The 26,070-nt window shown below is 44.3% G+C and overlaps 1 protein-coding gene across 7 annotated transcripts in view; it reads right to left on the bottom strand.

Annotated features, from left to right (window-relative positions):
- PPT2 (palmitoyl-protein thioesterase 2) overlaps positions 1-26,070 on the bottom strand; it is a 73,456-nt gene that overhangs the window by 25,960 nt on the left and 21,426 nt on the right. For 5 of the 7 annotated variants that reach the window (XM_087928557.1, XM_026720076.2, XM_026720074.2 and 2 more), the window contains one exon: positions 3,250-3,397. The exons of the other annotated variants lie outside the window; for them this stretch is intronic. The gene's annotated coding sequence lies outside the window, so the exon portion shown is untranslated. The remainder of the gene's footprint in view (positions 1-3,249; positions 3,398-26,070) is intronic. 7 annotated transcript variants of the gene reach the window in all.

The following is a 26,070-nucleotide window of genomic DNA, read 5'->3' as shown; positions in this document are numbered from 1 at the left end:
CTGCAACTTTGCATGTACACAATGTTGCAGGTCTATTCAGATAGGCCAGGCTCACACATGCTATACTGTGAGGACCAGTATATTGGGTTTTGCCAAGTAATAACCTCTGTCAGGTAATCTAGAATATTCAACCAAGCGTTGCCTATCTTTTCTCAATATCTAGTTCCTCCTTAGAAAAACTCCAGGTGGATTTTAAGCCTCTTAAAACTATATTTTGAACTGATCTTCACAGCAATCCTTTAACATGGGTTAAGCAGAGAGAAATAGAGAGAGTGCAAGTAGTCCTTGACTTACGACCACAACTGAGCCTCCACATTTCTGTTGCTAAGTGAGACATTTGTTAAGTGAGCTTTGCCCCCTTTTACGAGCTTGCTTGCCACCATTGTTAAGTGAATCACAGAAGTTGCTAAATTAGTACGAGGGGTGGTTGAATGAATCTGGTTTCTGCATTGGCTCTCCTTGTCAGAAGGCTGCAAAAGGGCATCCAGTGACCCCTGGGACGCTGCAGCCGTCATAAATATGAGTCAGTTGCCAAACATATGAATTTTGCTCAGGTCACCATGGGGATGCCGCAACGGTCGTCAGTGTGAAAAAAAGTGTCATTAAGTCACTGTTGTAACTTTGAACGGTCACTAAACAAACTGTGGTAAGTCGAGGACTACCTGTACATAGGTGCCAAAATGTACAAAGTGAGTATCGAAACTTTGACTCAGACTTTCTCATTTTGTGACTTCTAAATATATTGGACTCGCTTGATACCCGTGCTTCGCTACAAAACTATGTGGTCGGGCATAGTTTTTGGGGAGGAAAATAAGGGGAAAAATGTGCCTCTGCCTACCTATCAGTATTAATCTGGCTAGCGTCCTGTCAGTGTGTGAGAGAGTTGAGGGCTGTCTGGAAACTGAAACAGTATTTGCTGTGTGAGCGAGAAGGAGACAGCAAGGAGCCTGGGTGTGTCTTAGCTCAACTGCTCTGTACTAAAGCTGCTGCTGCTGTGAACATAAAACTGAAGCTCCTCTGCTTGTGTTTTGCATTTGGAAGAGATTTCTTTTCAGGTGAGGAGAGGGAGTAGAACTCTGTAGAATCAGAGCGTGTTAATACTAATATAGGAAGTACTAATGCTCTGATGGTCATTTCAAAAAACCCTTTCTCAGTGAACACCTAGAAGCAACATCAGGGCCAAATTTCAAGTTTGTAGGCTTTACGGTTCTGGAGATTTTGTGATTGTGCGTGAGTGACATTTCGCTTTAAAATATACATAGATTATGACCGCCAAAATCTTCAGTTGAAGAGGATGAGGGGAGATTTGGACCTGCCAAACTGTGGGACCTTCCTCCTGTATCCGAACCTTTTTTTAAGGAGGGAGTTCAACTACCAGTTTTGTTAAGCGCAGCTGTACTGGCCAGAGGGAATGAAGAGCAGCCATCAAGGCAACTATATAAGATAAGAGGGATTTGAGCCCTAGCCAAGAAAGCAATCTGAGGAAACATCTCTGACAACAAGCCCCTCCTTAGCTCAACACAAAGATAAAGAAGAAGTGCATTTAGGCTTTCAAGATTCAGGGATCCATGTAGATCAAAGCCAATCCGAAAATGTTCCTTTGAACATTTAGCTTTCCCAAACAATTACGACACACAACAATACGGAGTACAGTTCAAACTGAGAGGAGGAAAAAAAAGCCTCCAATCAGCTGAGAGGATAAAAGACCGAAAAGTGCAAGGGAGGGTAGAAGGGTCACCCCTAGCTTTCTTTATCCTCTCAGCTGATTGTTGTTGTTAGGGGTGCCGTGTTTGGGGGCGCGCAACCACCGAACCGGTAGCGACTAAGGTAGGATCCCACGGCTGCACTAGTTGATCTTTTGCCGCCTACTGGTTCTTTCTTTCTGGGATTTGGCGCAGATTTCCCAACTCTGCTTGATGGTGACAGAAACACACAACTCTTTGAACATGACATACACTGTCACGACTATGCTTTGCCCCAAAGTACATCCAAGAAGTTCTGATGAAGCTTCTTGGATGAGAAGCGAAACGTCTTCGAGGAAAAACAAAGAAAATCCAGTTGCCTTTTGAAAAAAGCACCCTTGGGACAACCGTGAGCTGGATGACTGAGAAACTCCATATATATATATATATATTTACTATGCTTTGTGCATGTTTGCTAATCTCTGTTTGGCCAGAACGGGGAATCTGTGTTACTCCTGGAAACATGACTACATTTAGGCTGAGCAAGTTATTTGTAAACAAATGAATATGCAGGAGGCAATCCGCCCAAAATATGAAGCTCACAGTTAAAAGAGAATATCTGCGGAAGATACTTATCATACAAGACAAGATAATGGCCAGAGATCAAGTCTTAGCATCACAAAAAAGGGGGGGGAAGGCACAATTTTGGTTGCAGATGCCATTTTGACTTTTTTTTTTTTTAACCTCAACTTGGACGCTCCTGTCTTGTTTGATGAGCTTTGGTATTATTTGCGAGTTTGGGGGTTTTCTTTTTTAATTCATACACAAAACAGGAGTGTTTGATCGCTCTCATATTGTTCGGAATTCCATGCTTTAAGGACAACTCAAATAAAAATGAACAAGGGTTGAAAAACAGCTGTGTGGACGATCAGGGAAATAGCCCCGCTCCAACTCCATGATATGGAAAAGAGAAGTCCAGTTGCCTTTTGAAAAAGCACCCTTGAGTCAACCACGACCTGGATGACTAAGAATTTCCATGGATATTCGTGTTACTGTATGTATTTATATTAAAACTGAAGAGCAGATACATCTGGAAAACTGTATCACAAACAACGCATTCATTCCAATTGCTCAGAGGCCCTTTCTGCTATCCCTTGGTTAAAAGAAAGACAAGTTTGAAATGAAGAGAAACACCACCTAAAGTACAGGACTTTGATTTTCTGATGGATTGCACACACACACACACACACACAATCAAGTGAATTAAGACACACAACTCTGGATCAAAGCCAAGGCTTAAAACAAGCTGGCAGGCCTTATGCTCAACATTAGGTCTCATTCCGATATAAACAATTTACACCAAGCATGTTGGGAATACGGAGTAACCTTCAAAGACCAAACCTATAATTTCTTGGAAGCACTACCCACACTAACAACTGTGGTAATGACATGCTGTTACATGAAAGGTCTGCATCTATCAGATGTCTCCAGCGGTGAAGACAGTATTTTCCGGGAGTTAAAACAGGAACACCCAAGCTAAACCCTAAAGTCTTCCCAGAAGTCTTACCTGCTCACACCTCTACTGGGCAACACTCCCACTTCTGGATGATGTGCTTGGAGAGACCTTGAGCTCTATGGCATGGTTCTGGCCAGGACGTTGGGATTAAGAAGGACTTCTCCTAGCTCCGCCCCTTTCCTTTGAAGCAACAGAACACCTATGGGTGGAGACAAGGAATTCCTTTCATCATTGATCAACACAAGACTTGACAAGCAACCGGCACCAAGGGCTACAGAAGTTTTGTAAATCATGATTTCAGATGATGCGGAGATGAGGTGGGCTAGGTAGAAAGCCGAGCGGTCTCCCAAGCCTCCATATTTTCCTCAGTGGGTGTCTCTACCACAGAAGAACATCAAAGTTAGAGATTCTTCAGGCTGCCCTCAAAAGTACCCGGATTCAGTTACGGATCATCAAAAAAGCACAACAAAGAATGTTCTTTCTGTGCCAACTCAGAAAGCTCAAACTGCCCAAGGAGCTGCTGCTGATCCAGTTCTACAGAGGAATTATTCAGTCTATCATCTGCGCCTCTATAACTGTCTGGTTTGGTTCTGCAACCCAACAGGACAGACACAGAGTTCAGAGGATAGTTAGGATTGCAGAAAAAACAATTACTACCCACCTGCCTTCAATTGAGGACCTGTATACTGCACGAGTCAAAAAGAGGGCTGTGAAAATATTTACAGACCCCTCACATCCTGGACATAAACTGTTTCAATTCCTTCCCTCAAAACGACGCTATAGAGTGCTGCACACCAGAACAACTAGACACAAGGACAGTTTTTCCCTGAATGTCATCGCTCTGCTAAACAAATAATTTCCTCAACACTGTTCAACTATTTACAAAGTCGGCACTACTATTATGATTAATCTTCTCATCACTCCTTATCACCCATCCCCTCCCACTTGTGATTGTAGGACTGTAACTTTGTTGCTTGTATCCTTACGATTTATATTGACTGTTTCCTAGTATGATTTGATTGTTGATTGTACCCTATCACTATCATTAAGTGTTGTACGTTATGATTCTTAATTCTTAACGAATGTACATTTTCTTTATGTATACTGAGAGTATTTACACCAAAACTAATTCCTTGTGTGTCCAATCACCCTTGGCCAATAAAGTATTCTATTCTATTCTATTCTATTCTATTCTATTCTATTCTATTCTATTCTATTCTATTCTATTCTAGTCTATTCTATTCTAGTCTAGTCTAGTCTAGTCTATCCATGAAAGACTTACTCAGCATCCGAAAAGAAGGTTCTCTGGAAAACCATCGGTCCGGTCAGTCCAAAACCAACCTGAAACAATGCCACCAATTCTTAAGTCCTGCCCATAGGCCAGGAACAAAACCATAATTGGTGGTACTGAAAACCACCATGACAGTGGTGGGATTCAAAGATTTTTACCACCGGTTCGGTGGGCGTGGTTTGGTGGGCATACTTTGTGTGCATGCACACACTTTACGTGCGCGGGCACCGAGGCGGTCCAACTCACCTCCTGCAAGCCTGCACTCTCTGTCACTTTAGCAGCTGCCGCGCAGCACTCTGCTGTGCCGTGCAAAGCAGCTGCACTTCAAAAAGAGAGGATAAAGGCAAGGGTGGGATTCAAATTTTTTAACAACCGGTTCTGTGGGAATAGCTTAGGTGGTGGGTGTGGCTTGGTGATCATGTGACTGGGTGGGCGTGTCTTGGTGGTCATGTTATTGGCTGGGTGCGGCCAACTCAATATCACTCACATTGAGGCACGCATCTCCTCCCCTGGCCTCTCATGACTGTGGGGATGCAGTCCTAAGTGTGAAAAACGGTCATAAGTCACTTTTTTCAGTGCCATTGTAACTTTGAATGGTCACTCCACACAAGCAAAGTACCAGCAAAGGAGGGGAAAAAGCCTCTAGAGAAGTTCCTGAGACAGGAAGTCTAGCCCTGCCAAGAACGTAATAAGGGTTAATAGAGAGGCAGTTTCCGTAAGCAACACCAGAATGCTTCCTTCCTGCCTTCCTTACAGGATTAGGCCAATAATTTCTTCTAACAACCGGTTCTCCGAACTGCTTAGAATGTTAACAACCGGTTCTAGCGAATAGGTGTGAACTGGTAGAATCCCACCCGTGGATAAAGGTGAGTATGGGAGCCCAGGCGGGCAGGTGGGCCCAATAGCAGAGTGGCGGAGAGAACCGGTTTGGTCTCCGCTGCTCATCAGTGCTACTGGCTCAGCTGAATCGGGCCGTACCGGTAGAATACCATCACTGCACCATGAGTTGTAAAAGGACCAAGATGACAGACTGCTCTCCATTCAAGTCTCAACAAGGCTCATCCAAGTACACACCAACCCCGTTCCAATTCCATACAGGTAGTCCTTGACTCGCAATAGTCTGTACAGTGACCATTCAAACTTACAACGGCACTGGACAAAGTGAGTTATGACGACCGTTTTTCACACTAATGACTGTTGCAGCATCCCCAGTCACGTGACCCAAGTTCAGATGACTCAGATTTATGACAATTGTCGTGTCCTGGGGGTCATGTGATCCCATTTGGAGACCTTCTAACAAGCAAAGTCCAAGCCGGATTTGCTGAACAACCATGTAACTAGCTTAACAACTGCACCGATTCACTTAACAACAATGACAAAAAAGCCGTAAAGCAGGGCAAAACTTAACAACTGTCTCACTTAGCAACAGAAATGTTGGGCTCAGTTATGGTTATAAGTCAAGGAGTACCCTGTAGCTAGATCTCAAGCCCAATTGAAAAGGGTCATCCTGCCAGTCCACTTTTTTTAAGGGTATGCCAAACGATCGAGTTCCCATCACTGACCCAACAACCTTTACTGAAGGAGAGCTGGAGGCTGGATGAAAATTATCTCCTCCACATCCAGGAAAGGCCTCCAAAAAGAGAGCCTTGATTTGAGGTTCTACAATTTCCAAAACCCAGAAAAAATTATCCCCGCCAACTACCCAGGGGGAAATCACAAGACCACATGGAGGCATCCCTCAGGGGGCAAAGGTCATCCCAGAGGGCACTCCACCAACTTTCTCAGAAGCCACGAGCCAAAATGAATCCCAGATAACTTGGCAAGAGAGCTGTCCTTTTGACAGGTAAATCCCAGATATCTTGGCAAGAGATATCTTGGCAAGATACCTGCTTTTATGACCTTTTTGCTGTGATCATTGAGTGAATCAGACACGGCTGTTAAGTAAATCTGGATTTCCTCACTGCTTGTCGGAAACCAGATGGGTTTCCATAAATGGCAATTAAATGTCTGTGGCATTGATGCAACAGTTTTAAGTGCAAGAACTGGTTTCAAGTTCCTTTTTTTTTCAGTGCCACTGTAACTTTGAACAGTCATTAAATGATTGTATGGTTGTAAGTTGAGGACTACCTTTATAGGACTACCAACGTCTATGTTAATCTCGAACAAACATGAAAACATACATCCATATAACTGGATCAAAATCTGCTGTGATATTAAAGAAAAAAGACCCAGGAAATTATAGCAGCAGTGCCTCAGATAGAAAGTCCCTACAGAGAGTAGTGAGGACAGCATAGAAGATTGATTATAGGAAGTTCGCTTCCTGTTATTCAGGATAGTGCTTATAAGCCCTATGTGCTTAGAGCTCAAACCACTGTTAGTGACCCCGCAGATCCACTTCATGGTCTGTTTCTGTCGCTCCCCTCTGGGAGGAGTTTTCGAAGTACCTATTTCAAGCATTTCCCTATGCCATCCATCTGGTAAACTCGCAAGATTCGTTTTTCTTGCCATGTACACGTATACATCTGAACTAGATAGTGTTGTTTCTCTGTGTCATATAATATATGTGGCTATATGCATAATTTTGTAGTTATTTATTTATTTTCTCATGTTTGTGTAGTGTATGTTTGGAGGTGGAGACCCTTTGAGAGCTGTGTGCAATGAAATTTCATTTTAATGTATGCTGATTAGCGTGCACTCAAGTGACAATAAAGTTATTCTACTCTACTCTACATCCTAAAACAATTCCTAAGATGCTGTTCAAAATCTCTCTTTTTTTTTTTCCTTCCTTACTGAAAATCTAATTTAAATAGTGACAAACCTATCAAAATTCACTACAGATAGTCCTTCGGCTTACGACCACCAATTGAGCCCAACATTTCTGTTGCTAAGTGAGAGATTTCTTAAAGAGAGTTTTGCCTCTCTTAAGAAATGCTCACATGATCTCACGACACCGCAAAGGTCATAAATATCAGTCAGTTGCCAAGCACCTGACTTTTGATCACGTGTCAGAACAGCTCAGGTTAGAATTCTGATCACGTCATTTTTTTTAAAGAATGATGTCGTAACTTTGAACAGACGCTAAATGAACTGTTTAAGTCGAAGACTATCTGTCCTGTAGGTACACTGTCCAGAATCTATTGGAATTGGATGGCTAAGAAATTCAAATAAATAAAAGCAAAATAAAACAATGGGTACTTCTGGTACTGAAAATTAACTTTTTGATCATCTACAATTCTTGATGTCTTTATAAAGCCCTGTTTTATTGCAATTTTTTATTTATTTATTTATTTGATTTGTCAATCGCTTACAAGATAATAGGTATAAGCATAAACATAGTTATGAATACATGAAATGGATACATATAAGAAAAATAAAAAATAACAATAGGGCAGGGATGGTAGGCACGTTGGTGCGCTTATGCACGCCCCCTACAGACCTCTTAGGAAAGGGGTGAGGTGAATAGTAGACAGTCTAAGGTTAAAGTTTTTGGGGTTTAGGGAAGAAACCACAGAGTCAGGTAGAGTATTCCAGACATTGACCATTCTGTTGCTGAAGTCATATTTCCTGCAATCAAGTTAGGTGCGGTTTACCTTGAGTTTGTATCTACTGTGTTTTATCAGAGGAAACCTTTATTCTCCAAATGTTCCCAAATCTTTTGCTATGGATTCTTTGGTCTGGGGCTCGGATACATCTGCAAAACATCTGGAGAGTTCCAAGTTGTTTATTCCCACCATATGTTACCTGTAACATTTTTGAATATGACAGCCTAAGGAAATGGGCTGGAATCATACTTCTCATTCCTGGAAACCTACTTTGTCCCAAGCATGCAAAAGGGTTTAAAAATAAATGCAAGAAAAACCACATTTTTATTCACTTGTCTGAAATGGTATAGAATAGAGTATCCTGTTTGAAGACTTCCAAGATCCTTTCTAGATTCTATTCTATTCTATTCTATTCTATTCTATTCTATTCTATTCTATTCTTTCTATTCTATTCTATTTCCATTCCTATTCCTATCCCTATCCCCCAGTGTGGTAACAAATGACAAAGCAGATCTGGGTTCCCCCCCCCCCCACAAAGGAATAATGTGACTTTGAAGAATGATGGTATTTTTGTTACAACAAGCTAGGCCTGCCAAGGATTTTGTGTAAAAGCTTTTATTGACCCCTATTCTTTAATACTGGCAGTTGGATCTCATAAAGTTTCCATCTGAAAGAAGAGAAATGTTATTAAAAGCTTAAAGATTTAGAGTGAAGGTCAACCGTTGAGGACCATAGGCGTGACTGTGTAATTTCCTGGAGGCGGCTCACCATTATCTTCTCCTCCATGCTGCATCGAGAGCCCAAGATGGGTTGACTCCTTCCTATGACGTCATTTAGCTGAGTCCGTACTAAGATATAAAAGCCAGCCCTCCGGGAGAGACCCCAGCTTTTGACTCAGCTCCTTTCAGTCAGTAGCTGTGTCTCTGAAAGCATTCTGTTAGACAGCAATCACCAGCGATCTTCAGTATCTTTTTTCCTCGTTTCAAACCTCCTCCCTTCCCAGGGATCTGGGCAGCTGCTCTTCCAGGAGAGCAGGGCTCTCTCTCTCCTGCAACGTTGGGAGCAGCATTGCCAGAGCGCTGTTCGGGCAAATTGGGCAGCGTCTGTAGACCTTCCCCCACGCCTGCGGTTTGAGCGGTCGTAAAAAGCGATCAGCAAACCGATAACAGCGTCAGCCAGCTGATCGTGCGGACGGAGGCTGCCCTTTCCTTTGATGACTTCGCTCGGGGCTCTTTATAGCCTAAGGAGCGATTCTTCGATCTCGGAGCCTGTTTTCCCTAGTCAGCGGCTGTCTTGGATTGAAGCCTTCCACCACGAGGTGAGCGGCCATTTTGTAAGCCCAGGGGCCAATTTATACCCTAAGGGGCTTAATACAAAAATTTCCAAACAGTTTCTTTCCATTGCAAGAGCCTTTATTCTACAAATGGAGCAAGATAAGGCTCAGGCAGAGCTTTCTCCCTCCCTACCCCCAGTGGAACAGTCTCTTAAGCCCAATAAGAGAAAAAGACGTGGGCAACGCACCCAATCAGTCCAGAAGGAGGAGCTTAATTGGTGGCGTTCCCCAATCTGGTAGGGACTTCTGTTCAGAGTCCCAGACAGGCTAGCGATAACCACTGATGCCAGCCTCCTGGGTTGGGGTTCCCATATGCAGGGCCAGATAGCTCAGGACGATAGCTCAGGACGTTTGGTCCAGGTCAGAGCAGACCCTTCCCATAAATTGGTTAGAGCTCAGAGCCAGTTTTTCTAGCTCTCAAGCATTTCAGGCACTTAGTGACCGGCTCTCATGTTCTAGTCCTTTCGGACAACTTGGCTGCAATGGCTCATGTCAACCGGCAAGGGGGGACGAGGTCCAGAGCCCTCTTGGGAGAAGCTCTACGGTTGGGGTTATGGGCAGAGAAACACCTGTTGTCGATCTCGGCAGACCACATCTCTGGGGTCGACAACTCCCAGGCCGACTGGCTTAGGAGGAGCCTAGTCGACCAGGCAGAATGGTCCATTCCTCCATCTCTATTCAGGGACCTTTCCCTCAGATTCAGAATGCCGGAGGTGGATCTCTTCTCCACTCCTCAAAACACCCAGGACACCAGATTCTTCACCAGGTTTCTTTGCCAGGGAGCAGAGGGGACCAATGCTCTTCGGTGCAGATGGCCCAAAGGTCTCCTCTACACCTTTCCCCCGCTTCCCATCATTCCGGCAGTAATTCGTAAGATGTTGGAGGAATGAACGGAGCTCCTCCTCTTGGCATCCTATGGCCAAGGAGACCCTGGTTTGTGGACCTGGTCAACCTATCGGTGGCTTCTCCTTGGAGGATCCCAGCCCATCTAATCTCCCTTCATCAGAGGATTCTGTTCCATCCAGAGCCCCAGTGGCTCAAGCTGACCGTGTGGCACTTGAGCGGCAGCGGCTAGAGGAGGCTGATCTTCCAGAAGGGGTCATCATCACTATCCTGGCATCTTGCAAACTTTCTACAAGGTGCATCTATGATGCCACCTGGAAGGCCCTTTCCCAATGGTGCCTTATGGAGGGTTTCTCTCCTGCTTCATCTGAGTTGGCTGAGGTTCTTAGATTCCTTCAGCATGATTTGGAGACAGGTTTGGTCTCCAACACCTTACACAGGCAGGTTGGGGCCCTCTCCTCGGTTCTTTCATGGGGTTCGCTTCCTTCCTTATCCCATTACCCTCCAGTCAGGAGGTTTTTGAAAGGGGCTTCCAACCTGCACTCACCGGTGGTTCACAGGTATCCTTCCTGGGACCTTAATGCCTTAATGCCTTTATGAAGCCTCCTTTTGAATCCCTTAGAACAGTGTCTCTCCGTTTCCTGACTCTGAAGGTAGTGTTCCTCGTTTCCATCACTTCAGCCAGGCAGGTATCCAAGCTCGCTGCTCTTTCCATCAGACAGGTCCTTTGTTCCTTTCACGATGATAGGGTTGTTCTCCGTCTGGACCCCTCATTTATTCCAAAGGTTAACACCTGGTTTCACAGGTCCCAGGACATTGTGTTGCCTGGCTTCTGCCCCCTCACGCAACATGACTTAAAGCGGCAGTGGCACACGCTAGACATAAGAAGGGCTCTTAGAATATACATTAAGTGCATTTCCTCCTTCACAAAGTTGGAAGCCATGTTTGTTTCCTTTTCCCTTCTCACTTGGGGCACAAGGCCTCTTCTCCTACTATTAGCAGGTGGGTCAGATCTTGCATTGATCAGGCCTACAAAGCTGCGGCCCTTCCGGTTCCTCAAGGTCTGACAGCGCACTCTACCAGAAGCGCGGCCACTTCTGCTGCCTGGGCGAACCAAGCACCCTTGGAGGAGATCTGTCATGCAGCCACATGGACTTCCCCATCTCCTTTCATCAGACACTACCATCTCGGCGACTGTAGCCTTGGGCAGACGGGTGCTTCAACGAGTGGTTCAACAGTCGGTGTGATGAGCATGACTAGGACCCACCCGTGGACATGCAAGCTTTGGTATGTCCCATCCTGGGCTCTCGATGCAGCATGGAGGAGAATGGGCGTTGGTAGAAGTTACCCTGAACGCCCTTTCTATCTATGCTGCGAGAGCGCCCAGGCTCTCCCTTGATTCGTCCGGAGTGGGTAAGTCATATTTCTGTATTCATTTTGTGCTTTCAGAGACCCCTTTCAGTCTGTCGCCAAAGCTTTCAGTCTCTTCGCCAAAGCTGGGGTCTCTCCCGGGGGCTGGCTTTTATATCTTAGTACAGACTCAGCTAAATGACGTCATAGGAAGGAGTCAACTCATCCTGGGCTCTCTCACAGCACAGATAGAAAGGGCGTTCAGGGTAACTTCTACCAACGCCCATTCACCACTATCTCATGGTACACCATTTGTCTTCTTGGGGGATGTGTTCTTCTCCAAACAGACCTGCCTTTCCTATGAACGTGACATCCAATGCACGTGGGGAATATAATTACAGATTTGTAATTATTAGCATTCTGTCTACCAGCCGAGAAATGTTATCAGCACCAAAGGAACACATCCCAAAAGATCATCTGAAGGAGCACAAGGTTCGCCCGTTTCCACATATCCAACTGTAACAGGAATAAGGGCAAGGAGTCACAGGTAGTCCTCTACTTACAAGCATGTTTTTAGCAACTGTCCAAAGTTACAACAGCACTGAAAAATGGAATTCATGACTGGTCCTCTTGCTTAGCACCGTGGCAACATCCCCAGGCTCACACAGGATCAAAATCGGAGCGCTTGGCCAACCAACATGCATTTATGATGGTTGCAGCACCCTGGTGGATCGTAAGATCATCATTTGTAACCTTTCCAGCCAGCCTTTGACAATAGCAAAAACCCTTAGATTTATATACCGCTTCACAGTGCATTTCTTGATGAATGTATTTTATTTTTTCTTTATGTACACGGGAGCTTTTGCACCAAAGACAAATTCCTTGTATGTCCAATCACACTTGGCCAATAAAGAATTCTATTCTGTTCTATTCCTGTTTTGTTCTGTTCTATTCCTGTTCTACTCTACTCTACTCTATTCTACTCCACTCCACTCCCTATTCCCTTCACAGCCTTCTCAAAGAGGTTTAAAGAGTCAGCATACTACTCCCCAAGAATCTGGCTCCTCATTTTACTAACCTCAGAAGGATGGAAGGCTGAGTCAATTTTGAGCCGGTCAGGATCAAATTGCCGAACTGCTGGCAGCCGGCAGTCAGCAGAAATAGCCTGCAATGCTGCATTCTAAGCACTGCGCCACCACGGCTCTTAAGCAAAGTTGGTGGGAAAAGCTGGATCCATTTAACAGCTTATATTATTATTTAGCGTATGATGGGAACATGACAGGAGAGAAGTAAACATATGCAACAGTGGTGAATATTTGTAGCTCGGATGTAGGATGAGGGTGAAAGTTCGTTCTCCAAGCTTGTGGGTTGACTTCCAAACATTTCATTACCAGGCTAGGTAACATCTTAGCAGGAGGACAATTAACCAATTGAACAGCTTGCCTTCAGAAATTGTGGACGTCTCATCACTGGGGTTTTTAAAGAAGAGTCTAGACCAGGGGTGTCAAACTCACCCTGGTCTAGACTGTCACTTATCTAAAATGGTATAGGTTTTCCTGCTTGAGCACGGGGCTGAAGCAGGAGACCTCCAGGATTCCTTCAGCTTCTGTTCTATTTTCTATTATTTTCTATTTTCTATTCTATATTCTATTTTCTATTCTATTCTATTCTATTCTATTCTATTCTATTCTATTCTATTCTATTTTCTATTCTATTCTATTCTATTCTATTCTATTCTATTCTATTCTATATTCTATTCTATTTTCTATTCTATTTTCTATTCTGTTCTAATTCTATTCTATTTTCTATTCTATTTTCTATTCTATTTTCTATTCTATTCTATATTTTATTCTATTTTCTATTCTATTGATTTTCTATTCGATTTTCTATTCTATTCTATTCGATTTTCTATTCTATTCTATTCTATTCTATTCTATTCTATTTTCTATTCTATTCTATTCTATTCTATTCTATTCTATTCTATTCTATTTTCTATTCTGTTCTATTCTATTCTGTTCTAATTCTATTCTATTTTCTATTCTATTTTCTATTCTATTTTCTATTCTATTCTATTCCATTCCATTCCATTCCATTCTATGATGTGTGGACTTCAACTCCACATATCTTAAAGTCGCCAAGGTTGAGAAACACTGGGCTAGAATCTCCCCATTCTACTGTTTTGGCTGAGTTTGTAGATCTCAGTCCCATCTAATTTCTGGCCTTTAAACTATTCCCTCAAGTCCTTTGTTCTTGTCTTTGTCAGAATCCAATACTGAATTTTAGGCTAGCCTCATCCTGGCCTGCACGTCCCAGTTAAAATGGAGCCTCAAACATTTTATTCCTGAGAAAAGGAGGAATCCGTCTACCCCACCTAAATTCCAGGTGAAGCTACATTTCCCCAGTGGAAAAAAAAAGGTGAGGTCGGCATAACTTCCTGCCTGGGTAAAACTCCCCTGGGAAATTCCTAGATATTTCAGGTCCCAGGTGTGGGGACTACGTAGCTGGAGATCCATGGAAGGAGACTGACAGGTTAGTATGGTATGTCAATAACAAACCCTCCTCTTCCTCCTCCTCAATACAGGTAGTCCTCAACGTACGACCCAAAATTTCCATTGGTAAGTAATAAGACAGGTGTTAAGTGAGTTTTACTCCATTTTATGACCTATCTTGCCATAGTTGTTAAGGGGATCCCTGCCATTGTTAAGTCAGTAACATGGTGGTTAACTGAATCTGGCTAGCAACTCATAAAATATTTCTATGGTCTTTTTAGAGTTGCCAACAGAAAGGGAGTGGGGGAAAGGGGTTCGAAAGAGCAACGAGGTAGCTTGGAAATCAAAAGTGCATTTCATAAATAATTTTCAAAGACGGTGACTGAAGTTTCTCCCATGCAAAATTCTAACTGGAGAGCATGATGGATGACTCTTGGCTATGGGCGTATCTCATTGGGGAATATGAATTATGATATACCCAGGGGGTGGGGTGGGGGAAACCAGGGTCAAGGGTGACAATGAATTATGTGTCTCAGAGTCGGCTACACCCAGGCAGTGCCGGGCATGTTAACTCCCAATAAATCCTTTTGAAGTTCTGGAAGTTTGGCTCGAGACTCATGATTTAATGAGGGTAACTGCTGGAATCCTGACACTGGCTTTCCCATTGACTTTGCTCATCGGAAGGTCACGAAAGAGGATCACATGATCCCAGGGACACTACAACCGTACTAAATACATACTCAGCTGTCAAGTGCCTGACTTTTGATCATGTGACCACGGGGGTTGCTGAAAATGGGCGTAAGTGTGAAAAACGGTCATAAGTCATTTTTTTTCAGTGCCGTTGCAACTTCAAATGGTCCTAAACGAATGGCTGCAATTTGAAGATTACCCTACACAGATGTGTTGCAATGACCTTCATAGAACAACTGTAGTTAGAAATGACAAATGTTTCAATGGAAGACCTCCGAGAACTGTATCAGAGATGGTGTAGTGTAGCAGTTAAGGCAGCACCAAACTGGGATAATTTTTTAAAAAATTCTTCCTCTGGACAGGAAAGTTGGTTGGGTGACCGTTGCTTTTTCTCTGCCCAAGATCGTTGTGATGGAAAAATACAATGGAGACTGGAAGGAATGGTATAGGACAGTGGTGGCTAACCTTTTTGGGCTCCTGTGCCGGAAACTGTGTGCGCGCTTGCACACTCGCATACCAGCACCCAGAAGGAAATGCGTGCCCCTCACGGCCCCTACACATGCGTGTGCACTCCCCACCCACACCTGCTGCCCCCTTACCTGCACTGCACCTCACAGCTGATTTTCAGCAGGTTTGAGGCCTTTTTCGGCCTTCCAGAGGCTTGAGGAAGGCTTCTGCAGGTTTTGCGGGCCGAAAACTAGCCTCGTTTCGTCACTTCCAGTATTTTCAGAAAACCAGGAAGTGAAGAAACGGGGCTAGTTTTGGGCCTGGAAAGCCTGCAGAAGCCTTCCTCAAGCCTTTGGGAGGCCGAAAAAGGCCTCAAACCCACTAAAAATCAGCTGTGAGGCGTGCGCATGAGCAGTGAGGTAAGTTTGCCTGCAGCTCACATGCCGGCACAAATGGCTGTCCGTGCCACCTGTAGCACACGTGCCATAGGTTTCCCATCATGGTATAAGATCTCCTGTTCAAGCAGGGGATTGGACTAAAAGACCTTCAGGGTCCCTTCAAACAACTTGTTATTCTCAATTCCATATTGTATACAGTGCCTTAAGTTGATCAAAACAAGGACGAGATATAGATCAAGTAAACAAAGCAGGGCGGTGGCTTTTTCTCTTACAACCAGAGTGGAATCTTCGCTAAATCGCTGCTTAATAGCTTTTTGGATCCAATCCAATGTAGCACTTCTCATATTTTTAGTTGTTGGAGGTGTTACTGTACACGGTTTGTATGGAGTGGGTGGATCCCATCTTATTTAACTATTTTTTAAAATCATGTTTTATGTTGTTTTGGGAGCCACCAGAGTGGCTTCAGCATCAGGGCAGTTCCTAATAAAATAGTTTTCTTTTTTTAAAAAAATCCAATATATATATATATATATATATATATTTCCCTACAGCACTGAGACACAATACCCCCAGAAGCATATCAAAGGATTCAACCGTCTCATAACTTTCTGCTTTTATCTACGGCAGACAATGCCTGTAATTGCTAAATGCCAGTATGGCTTTGCCAAAAAGAAGTCATGTGAGAGAAATCTTTTCTGACATAGTAATAGCTTTAGTAGACCGGGGAAGGCGCCAGGCTAGAAACCAGGGGACTGCGGGTTCTAGTCTCACCTTAGCCATGAATTCCAGCTGGGTGACTTTGGGCCAGTTACTCTCTCTCTCAAGCCCAGTCCACCTCACAGGGCTGCTGTTGTGGGGGAAAATAGGAGAAGGAAGGAGTACAGGTAGTCCTTGACTTACAACCAATCATTTGGTGACTGTTTGAAGTTATAATGGCACTGAAAGGGGGGAGGATTATAACTAGTTTTTACACCTACAATTGTTCCAGCAGCCTCATGGGCACGTGACAAAAATCCATGTGTTTGGCAACTGGCATGTACTTATGACAGTTGCAGTGTCCCAGGGTCATGTGAGCACCATTTGTAGCCTGTCTAACTGGCTTCCGACAAGCAAAATTAATGGGAGGAGCAAGGTTCCGTTAATGACCGTATGATTCGCTAAACAACAGCAGTGATTCGCTTAACAACTGGGGCAAAAAGTTCGTCAACTGGGGCAAAACTCACCTGGTCATAAGTCAACAAGTACGTGTATTAGATCTGGTTGAGTTATTTATAAACAAATAATAAAGATGGAATACAAAGGAATGATTCCCCTTTGCAGCCAAGCTTTTGACAAGAAGTTCTCACTGACAAGATGTTAAAGTGCAATTTGGATGACACTACTATCAGGTAGAGCCACAATTGCAAAGTCTAGCCAACCTTGGAGAGAGTCCAGCCAACACCCAGGGTGACAGAACAAGTTTGCAGTTCTGACCTGGATAATTTGGAAGACCGGGCGAAGAGGAACAAGATGTTCTCAACAGGGAGAAATGTAAGGAGGAAAAACATTAACACCATTGCAGGAGATGCAATATTAGCGCTCCGGCCCATTAAATGGCGCCACAGAGGAGACAGGCAGGAACTATTTTATGTTGCCACAAAACTTAGGTGCAGAAATAATAAGTTGCAACTACCTAGCAAAACCGTATAAGGAAAACCATCCTGACGGTAAAATCTTTCAAACAGTAAAGAAGTCGATTTCCAGAGGCAGCGGAGGTTTTTATGAGAAAATTGGATACCTCCTTCTCAAGGATGGTTTTATACTTCTGCATATAGTCCTCAACGTACAACTGGATGCTTAAGCAACCATTCAACGGGATGATGGATCTCCCCGGGGCCTGGTTCCAAAGTTGCAAATGGCCACTCCTGGGTCACATAACCGCAATTTGAGTGCTCAGCAATTGGCCAGCATTATTGCAGTTTAAGCAGAATCAGAATAGAGATGGAAGGGACCTTGGAGGTCTTCTAGTCCACTCCCCTGATCGAGCAAGAGACCCTATAGTACCATTTCGAACAAGTGACTGTCCAGTCACTTCTTAAAATCCTCCGGTGATGAAGCTCCCACAATTTCTGAAGGCAAAGCTGTTCCACTGGTTAATTGTCCTCACTGCTAGAAAGTTTCTCCTTAATTCCAGGTTGCTTCTCTCCTTGATTAGTTTCCATCCATTGTTTCTTGTCTGGCCTTCTGTTGCTTTGGGAAATAATTTGACTCCTCCTCTTTGTGGCAGCATCTCAAATACCGGAATTCTGTTATCTTGTGCCCCCCCACCCCCAGGTCATTCCTTTCTCTAGACTGGTCATATCCAAATCCTGCAACCGTTCTTCATATGTTTTAGTCTCCGGGCCTTTCATCACCCTAGTTCCATGATGGCGAACCTATGGCACGCGTACCACAGGTGGCACGCACAGCCATTTGTGCTGGCATGCGAGCTGCAGACAAACTTACCTCACTGTGCATGCGCACGCCTCACAGCTGATTTTTGGTGGGTTTGAGGCCTTTTTTGGCCTCCCAACGGCTTGAGGAAGGCTTCTGCAGGCTTTCCAGGCCAAAAACTAGCCCTGTTTCATCACTTCCTGGTTTTCTGAAAATACCGGAAGTGATGAGATGGGGCTAATTTTCGGCCTGCAAAGCCTGCAGAAGCCAGCAGAATCCTTCCTCAAGCCTCTGGGTGGCCAAAAAAGGCCTCAAACCCACCGAAAATCAGCTGTGAGGTGCAGTGCAGGTAAGGGAGTGGCGGGGGTGGATGGGGATCGTGTGCGCATGTGTAGGGGCCATGGGGGTGCTGGCATATGAGCACGAGTGTGCAAGCACACGCACAATTTCTGGCACAAAAAGATTAGCCACCACTGCCCTAGTTGCTCTTCTTTGCGTTTTTTCCAAAGTCTCAACATCTGTTTTCTGTAATTTGGTGACCAAAACTGGATGCAGTGTTCCAGGTGTGGCCCTACACCTGCAGCATCACACAGTCCCAATTTAAATTTTTTGTCAAAAATCAGCATTTACTTTTGATTTCTGCCAAAAAAATACCCCCCCAGCAAACAGTGGGTTTCCTTAATGACCTCAGAATTCACTTTATGACCGTAGTGTTTGCTTAATGGCCACCACTAAAAAGAGGTGGTAAAAATGGGTTTGGTCAAGTGATGTCCTGCTTTACAATTATCACAACTTACAAACCCTAATGGACAGACTCCATTACCGTTGTAAATGGAGGACTACTTAGGCTATAGAAAGTTGGGCTAGAGCAGGGGTCTTCCACTCCTGTACTCACCACAGAATACCTTATGCCACCAGACCTGAAATTTTAGGCTTAGACAATTTAGAACTATGCCACCTTCAGTCTGATCTAAGTGTAGTACATAAAATTATCCATTGCAATGTCCTACCTGTCAATGACTACTTCAGCTTCAACCACAATACACAATAGATACAAACTCAAGGTGAACTGCTCCAAACTATGACTTCAGCAACAGAGTGGTCAATGCCTGGAATACTCTACCTGACTCTGTAGTTTCTTCCCCAAACCCCCCAAAACTTGAACCCCTTTCCTAAGAGTTCTATAAGGGGTGTGCATAAGTGCACCAACGTGCCTACCTAATGTTCCCTTTTTATTCATATCCATTTCATGTATTCATAATAATGTTTATACTTAGACCTGTTATCTAATACTTACTTGACAAAATAAATAAAATAAAATAAAATAAAATAAATAAATCCCTGGTCCATGGATCAGCACAGCATGCCAGAAATTGGGCCATGCAAACATGTGAAGCCCCGTTTATGGGATCCAGGCAGCACACAAAACCACGCCCCCCCCCCCTCCGGTCCCTGGAAAAACCTCTGTCCACATAACCGGTCCCTGGTGCGCAAAAGATTGGGGGCCACTGGGCTAGAGCAGTGGTCTCCAACCACCGGGCCCCGGACCGGTACTGGTACCGGTCCGTGGATCATTTTGTACCGGGCCACCTATTTTACTTGGGCACCGCCATCTTGTTTCGACGGTGCTTGAGAAAGTGCTTCCGGGTGAGCTTGTCGTTCGTCGGTTGGAAAGCGGCGTTTGGGTGCTGAAGGAATCCTCGCGCCCTAGTTTCGTCAAAGTGGGGGGAGGCTTCGAACGAAGAGCCGTCCCAATGGCGGTGGAGTCTCACGTTACTCAGGAGGAGATTAAGAAAGAAAAAGCCCATCGACCGCGAGAAGGTACAAAGGAGGAGTTGAAGGTGGCGGGGAAAAGCGGGGGACGGCTGGCTGGCCAGTCGCTTGGCTCGCCTTGCCTTGGTCGTGCGTGCTGATGCTGGTACCCGTCCGTGGATCATTTTGTACCGGGCCGTGGTACTAAAAAGGTTGGGGGCCACTGGGCTAGAGGATTCCTTTCATCGCCACCGGGAATCCTATGATGAACTGCTGCCATGCAAATTGACTTATGCTATTGCTAGCTCAGGAATTCTAGTCTCCCGATTCTGAATCCTGACTGACAGAAGTTCTCGAAGAAACTTTTTCCTGGAGAAAGCAGATTGCTCCAAAGAACTTTCATACCGAGCATATATTCTACTATCACACATGCAGGACTAAGGTGATAAAACCGCAGTATAAAGGAAGGAATTGTATTTCTTTAGACCAGGAAATCTTTTTCTTGCAAAACTGAGAGAGGAGATGTTAAAGGCAGCTTATTTCCAGTTTATAGTGCTCCGATGTATTCTATTCTAGTTACCATACTATAAAAAAGATGTGGAGACTCTAGAAAGAGTGCAGAGAAGAGCAACCAAGATGATTAGGGGACTGGAGGCTAAAACATACGATGAACGGTTGCAGGAACTAGGCATGGCTAGTGTCAGCTTTGCAGCAAACCTCCATTCCAATCAGTAACTCAGAGACAAACATATCTCAAAAGTACCTTTATTAGAATAGCACCTGGCACATCTGTGGAATCCCAAATCTAAAAGTTTTCGGGCTTTCCACAATTCCCCCAACAACAAATCCATCCACCCTTAGTTGTCATCATATCACAAGGCCCAATCACGATCCATCCAAAAGTAAGATCCTTATTTCATCCTGTGCCATACTAAATGACCTTGAACTAAAAAAAGGAATTCTATTTTGTCTACTTAGAGCTACTTAATTGAAATCACCCCCCTCCCACTTTCTCAGGCTACGTGGCAGCGTGGAACAGGGCTTCCAAAGCTGACAGCTAGTCTAGTGAAGAGAAGGACCAGGGGAGACATGATAGCAGTCTTCCAGTCAAGCTATTTTCTAAAGTGCCTGTAGACCAGGCAAGGAATAATGGATAGAAATTGAACAAGGAGAGATTTAACCTGGAAATAAGGAGAAATTTTCCGACAGTGAGAACAATCAACCAATGAAACAGCTTACTCTCGGACCTTGTAGGAGCTTCATCACTGGAAGCTTTCAAGAAGAGATTGCACTGCCATTTGTCAGAAATGGTATAGGGTCTCCTGCTTGAGCAAGGGGTTGGACTAGATGACCTACAAGGTCCCTTCCAACGCTGTTATTTTATTCTATTCTAAATAGTGACTGACACATCTTGAAGGACAGGAGAATTAGGTCATGATTTTATGACTCAAGGTTCAAAGAAGGTAACGTATACAAAACATTTTGAGGTTCAAATTCTGTGGTTTCTAAACTTCCCTTGCTTCTAAGTCCAAGATGTTGGAAACATGTCTGGCATGTCAGCACAGCTCAGGTTGGAACAAGATAGTTTGGACTGAGATTTTTCCATCCTGCAGCTCTTTAGATAATCTCTCTGTTCGGTAACTGACTCAACAGGTGGCAGCATTTCTGGATTGTTGCCAAAAAAATAAAGTTGCACAAATATGTCCATGCAGCTACCAGGAACTGAACTCAACTTGAAGGAGACCTTATTTGTACTGCTTATACTGTTAAAAATAAAAAAGTCAACTTCTTAACTTGCAAACCTGATAAAGCAACCCCAAATCTTCAATGTGTTCATAAACAACTTAGATGAGGGAACAGAAGGGGAACTTAACAAATTTGCAGATGATACTAAGCTGGCAGGAATAGCTAACACACAAGAAGATAGGCTCAAGATCCAGATGGATCTTGACAGACTAGAATACTGGGCCATATCTAACAAAATGAAATTCAATATAGAGAAAAGTCAAGTCCTACACTTAGGCAAGAAAAACCAAAAGTACACATTATAGACTGGGTGAAACCAGGCTCAATAGCAGTAACTGTGAGAGGGATCTTGGAGTCTTTGTGGACAACCAGCTAAATATGAGCCAGCAGTGTGCAGCAGCAGCCAAAAAAGGCTAATACAATCCTAAATTGCATTAACAGAGGGATACAATCAAGACCAACTGAGGTACTACCACCACTCTTTAAAGCCTCAGTAAGACAACACCTAGAATACTGCATCCAGTTTTGGTCACATTATAAAAAAGATGTTGAGACTCTAGAAAAAGTACAGAGAAGAGCAACCAGGATGATTAGGGGACTGGAGGGTAAAACATACGATGAGCGGTTACAGGAACTGGGCCTGGCTAGTCTAGTGAAGAGAAGGACCAGCAGAGACATGATAGCAGTCTTCCAATATTTGAGGGGCTGCTACAGAGAGGAGGAGGGGGTCAAGCTATACTCCAAAGCACCTGAAGGCCGGACAAGGAATAATGGATACAAACTGAACATGGAGAGATTCAACCGGGAAGTAAGAAGAAATTTTCTCACACTGAGAACAATCAACCAATGGAAGAGCATTGCGTTCAGAAGTTGTGGGAGCTTCATCACTGGAAGTTTTCAATAACAGACTGGACAGCCATATGTCACAAATGGTGTAGGGGTCTCCTGCTTGGGTGGGGTGGGGGTTGGACTAGATGACCTACAAGGTCCCTTCCAACTCTATTCATCTGTTAAATAAGCAGCCTCTGTGGCTTCTTTCCACACCAACAACTCCTTGCAAAGTTGTTATCTGTTTGTGAGGGTGGGGTGTCCTCTATTTAAAAACATCCCCATAAACGAGCAGCAGTCTCAAAGGAGAAGCTTCTGGCCAGTGGTGGGATTCAATTTTTTTTTACTACCGATACTGTGGGTGTGGCTTGGTGAACATGGCAGGGGAAGGATACTGCAAAATTCCCATTCCCTCCCCACCCCACTAGCCTGCTTTCCAGCTCCATTCTCCTTTGCAGGGCAACAAAAGAAGGCCGATCAGCTGGGACTCGGGAGGCAGAGAAGAGATGGAGGCAGGGCCAGTCAGAGGTGGTATTTGCCGGTTCTCCGAACTACTCAAATTTTCCGCTACCGGTTCTCCAGAACTGGTCAGAACCTGCTGAATATCCACCTCTGGTTTTGACTGACCTCTGTCAGAAACAGGACTCCATAAATTCAGTCTAGCATGGCACAGTCCAATTCTGCTTCTTTTCCCTTCATGAAATAATTAAAAAGGAAGTTGCAAAAACTCATGCAAGAACCGGATGGTGCAAGAGAACACCACTGATCTGCTTCACACACACACACGTGGTACAAATGCCACATTTTCTCCGCTTTGCAAAAGAGTACTTCTTAAATGGGTATTTCTTAACTCAGCCTCACAAGTAGGACATGCCCAGCTGCATGGGGAAATCGGGGCTTTTTCAGCATGATAGAATAGAATAGAATAGAATAGAATAGAATAGAATAGAATAGAATAGAATAGAATAGAATACTTTATTGGCCAAGTGTGATTGGGCACACAAGGAATCTGTCTTGGTGCAAATGCTCTCAGTGTATATAAAAGAAAAGATACATTCGTCAAGAGTCAAGAATCATAAGGTACAACACTTAATAATAGTCCTAGGGTACAATAAGCAATCAAATCATACTAGGAAAGAGTCAATATAAATCGTAAGAATACAAGCGACAAAGTTACAGTCATACAGTCACAAGTGGGAGGGGATGGGCGATAAGGAGTGATGACATGGGGCGTTGGTACTTACCTGACATGCCCTTTCTCTGTGAGCTGTGAAGAGCATCCATTGTTTATTTGGGACGATGCTTCTGTCGCTCGTTTGATAGGCTGGGCTTTAATTGAGAGGACCCTCCTCCTCCTCCACGGGACTCCTCCCTAGCGTCCCCAGTTTTGGCGAAGTCAAAGTGATGAAATATTTCTTCTCCTTCACCCTTTCTAATATTTGGCCGGAATAGCATCCCACCAGACGAATAAGGGTGGGGATGGATGCTCTTCACGGCTCACAGAGAAAGGGCGTGTCAGGTAAGTACCAACGCCCCTTCTCCAGATGAGCTGTTCAGAACATCCATTGTTTGGGACATACCAAAGCTTGGCGTGTCCTACGGGAGGGCTTCCGTCTGGTTCAGATTCCTCTTTTTCTTGGTCCCTATGGACCCTTTGTAACACTTTCCTGTCAAAGGCAGCCCCCATAGAGGCGAAGACATCTTTCTAATAGTTTCTAAATAAAAGGCGATGGTGAGGCCCATGTTGTCACCTTGTAAATTTTCGCTATTGGTGCTTGTGGTCCATGTTGTCAACATCGCAGCGCTCCAGGTCGAATGAGCAGTGATGGCCCTGGGTACAGGAAGAGATTGTGTCTCAGAGGACTTGGGAATTGTGCTCTCAGCCACTTAATGGTCATTGAGGAAGGGGTCTTGCACCCAATCGTGGGTGGTTGAAAAGAAACGAAGAGAACCTTTGTTTCCTAACACACATCGTGCAGTTGAAATATATGCAGAAAGCTCGCCTTACATCTAGATTGCGGCATTGTCGTGCCAGATTTTATGTCGGTTTCAGACAAATGTGCGGGAGCATCAGTTCCTATGATCTGTGGAAACCCAAAATTATCTATGGGTGAAAGATGGATCTGGACTAAGGACCACTTTGTCTGTGTGAAAAAATACAGAGCTCCTGTCTAACTGACAAGACAAACAGATCCAGGATGTAACTGGCCGATGTAATGGCAAACAAGAGAACCACCTTGTACGTTAGGAATGGAGACGCATGGTCTACATGGGCTCAAAGGGAGTTTTCTTGAGTGCGGTAAGGACCTTGTTGAGGTCCCACGTGTGATATCAATGCACTACAGGAGGCTGTAAGATTGTAGCCCCGTGCAAGAAAATGGCATATGCGTGGGTGATGAGAGATGGACTACAAGTCTCTCCTAGTGATGACCGATGCTAAGGCCTCCCCTTTGCCTGTTTATATGAACAAGATAATAATGAAATGTCATATAAATAACACTGCCGTCTAACAGGTGTTCCCCTGAGATGGACAGCCAGAGCCATCAGAACCTTCGTAAGAACCTTGGGCAGATGACAACCCAAAGGACAGTGCAATGTATTCAAAACGTTGAGCGTTATAACAAAAACTAAGAGTTTTGCTATGTGAGGATCTAATTGGAATGTGGAGATGGGCCTCCATTAAGTCAATGGACGGTAGAAAGTCGCCCCTTCTGAAGCTCAGAAGTATGGAGTTCAGTATGCTCATCTAAATCCTCCTATGAACTATGGATCAATTAAATCATTTTAAAACTAAAATTGCCCCTGCTGATCTGGTGCCACAGGTCGGTTGCCTGGATCTCCAATAAATGAACAATAGCTGTCTCCATCATTGCTCCCTTTAACAGGATCCCCAGAGAGAAGGCAAGTAATGCAAAGGTCCCGGGGAGAGGATGGAAATTTTATAGCCAGGCCTAAACTTCTGATACCTCTAACCCAGGAAACAGAGGTAGAGGCATCCCATCTGTCCGTGAAAGGCATCCCATCTGTCCACCAATAGGGGCACAGTCGTGAGGCCTACGTTGTGCCTCAGAGACCTCTATTTCATGTTCCTCAAGAGATTCTTTGGCTCTGCCCTCCCCTTCAGTATCTATCTCCAGATCGGAAACTATCTGACTGTTGGCGATTCATGCGTCCAGACGGTCCCTGGAGTCTGGAAAGAAAAAGTTCCTGGTAGAGGGAACGAAGGAACCCTCCAAAAAGCTGGGAAGGACTATTTTGGGGTCCATGAAAAGAGAGGAACTTATTTTCTGCTTCTAGTCTCTATCAGAGATAGGTCGGGGCACCACCAACCAAATTATCTCCCTATATTGGGGAGGAAGCAAGCTTCCATTAGTCGTGTGATATCGGCTTGCCAATGTCTGAGCTATAGCAGAAGGCAAGGAGTAACCTGAGATGCCCTGGCTTGAGCAGATAATTTAATAGAGTTTTGCGGCGTTCTTGTGTGCCCTGGTATTGGAATTTGAGATAATCTCCCTCAGATGTTGGAGCAACCTGAGAGACGATCTAGTAAAAAAAAAGGGGGGGGGAATGAGTCCGACTCCGCCCTTATGGCCCTCACATCAGATCGACATGCCCTACATGGGGACAACTCGACCCTGTATATCCTTTGACTTGAGAGCCTCTTCTGCTTCCGTTGGAATTGCAGAGGAGGATGATAATTGCCATTATTGTTTTATCTACTATCATGGTGACGAGAAATTTAGCAGAATGA

Source organism: Pseudonaja textilis, chromosome 2 (assembly GCF_049901715.1).
Source record: "Pseudonaja textilis isolate UNSWEBS1 chromosome 2, rPseTex1.2, whole genome shotgun sequence".
NCBI lineage: Eukaryota > Metazoa > Chordata > Lepidosauria > Squamata > Elapidae > Pseudonaja > Pseudonaja textilis.
This window is presented reverse-complemented; position numbering and strand designations above follow the sequence as displayed.